The sequence below is a fragment of the Dipodomys ordii genome, unplaced genomic scaffold (assembly GCF_000151885.1).
Source record: "Dipodomys ordii isolate 6190 unplaced genomic scaffold, Dord_2.0 Scaffold209, whole genome shotgun sequence".
NCBI classification, from domain to species: Eukaryota; Metazoa; Chordata; class Mammalia; order Rodentia; family Heteromyidae; genus Dipodomys; species Dipodomys ordii.
In genome coordinates this window covers 730,819-733,069 of record NW_012267425.1, presented here as the reverse complement: position 1 = coordinate 733,069, position 2,251 = coordinate 730,819, and positions in this window count along the sequence as shown.

Genomic DNA, 2,251 nt, shown 5'->3' with positions numbered 1-2,251 from the left:
GCATTTATATACAACAATGAATTCCGATCCTTACTGAATTGGTTGAAGAAACTTCCAAAGTGACAGCAAAAAGAACAAATCCTGTGGGGAATAAAATCTCATTTCCACAAAATTTAAAATGTCCATTTTTCAAAAAGACTATGATATATAAAAATTGTATATAAAGGTAACCATGGGGAAAATGTAAAGGAAACATTTTGTTTGTTGGTGATGGAGCTTAAACTCAGGGCTGTCCCTGAGCTCTTACCCACTTGGAGCCACAGCTCTACTTCCTTTTTTTTTTTTTTTTTAGAATGGTTTATTGGAGATAAGAGTCTCACTACCCAGCCTTTCCTGCTTGGGCTGGTTTGAAGTTGCAATCCTCAGATCTCATCCTTCTGAATAGCTAGGATTATAGGTATGAGCCACCAGTGCTGGCTGTCTTCTACTTTTAGTGGATCAGAGAGTATTTATTATCTTGGGGTGGTTTGCTTCCAGACCAAAGGCCAAATTCCAAATGGCAAGGTAACAGGATATGAGGAAGGGGTAAAGACTAGAGATCCTAAAGCATAGGCACAGTATCACTTGTATTATGCCAGGCACTCAGAATCCTGTGTCTTTACTCAACCACAAGGTAAATTAAACATACACCAGCAATTTTCCTGCGACACCAGGCTTACTATGCATATACCATCCAGTCGTATTTCCTGCATCCAGTTGTAACTCCCACAGGGCTGTTGGGTCTCCTCAAGGAGAGCTCTGTGACAGACTAACAGATGTAACAAATACCCACCTCTTAAACCCTCAAATCCCGATGCAGGTACTTTGTAGGTTAGTGACTCTGCTAATGTGATAGTGAGCACCAGGCATGATAGCCTTCTGCTCCTTTAATCTGAAAGAGCAGTAGGGAGGCATCATTGTGGAGGGAGGGCTTCCTGTCCAAGACCTGGGGAAATCAGATTATATTAGCTGCAAGTAAGTAGCCTGAAGTCCCATTGGCTATATGACTAACCAGAGATAGACATATAGTAGGACAGATTTTGACTTGGTGGCAAACTGAGAGCTTACAGTGGGAGCTCAGGAAGAAATTATCTACCTCCACCACCAGAGAGGTGAAATTATAGCAGCTTCCAGACTGGTCAGGTTGTTTTAGCTGCTTATAAGTGGATAACAACCAGGCAGGAGAGAAGAATCAGTTATACTCAGATACTTAAAAGCCAAGGAGCACGGAACCACTGGCCTAAAACATTCAGGTGGAAGACTCCCATTCAAGAAGGACTTAGAGTCGGAGAAGTGGTGACTTGGAGAGCTGAGAGCAGAGGGTGGGAGCCTAGGAAGCTGTGAGGGGCTCCGTGGTGGGCAGCGCTACCCTGCCCAACACAGGGGCATGAGAGGCTAAGGCAGCGCTGAGAGCTGGCTGCTGGCTTCCAGGACTTCCTGCCATGTGCAGGTGAGAGCTCCAGGAAGCATGAGAACACTAGCACTTATTTAAACATTACTTTATTGATGGGCACTTAAGGCCTCTATTCAAAATTCTCACAAGTCCAAAGAAAGTTTTAACAAGCATTTTGCGTATACATGTTACATACATCAGTACATATATACATGTCTGTGATATATGTATATATATGTACATATATCCAAGTAGCATGATGACATAAGATGTCAAATAATTTTCCCACAATTTTCCTGGAACTTATGAATAAGGCCATAGCTGTGAGAAAAGAGGTCCTCAAAATACCTTCCATTCTGCAGAGAACTATCCAGTCCCGTCCAACCACCACCCTACAGCTTCCTCATAAAAAGTACAAAAGTGGTAGAGTTACTTTGGGGGAGAAACCACCCTTTTTCCGAAGGTCCTCTCATTTTTGAAAAGGATTCATAAGCAAGCCTCACATGAACAGTCTGCAGGGGTTTACAAAGAGTGTAGACTGATACCTTGTTGCAGTTTGGGTAGTTTCAGAACTACCAGTTTTACAGATACCTCTCAGTGCTCTGAAAGCAGAAGATTCAAAGGACAAAGCCCCTGACAGTCCAGGGCCACCTCCCCAATCAAGTGAATGACCTGTGTTTTAATTATTATTGCTTCTGAATGGTTTCCTCTAAAGGCTCAGTAAATTTGTATTTCCCACTCAATGGTGTTTCCCTATACCCTCACTAACACTGGTACTATACATCTTTTTCATTTTGTTGATGTGATTAAATAGAACTTAAAATTTTATTGTTGCCTCTTTCTTTTCCTTTCCTTTCCTTTTCTTTCTTTCCTTCCTTC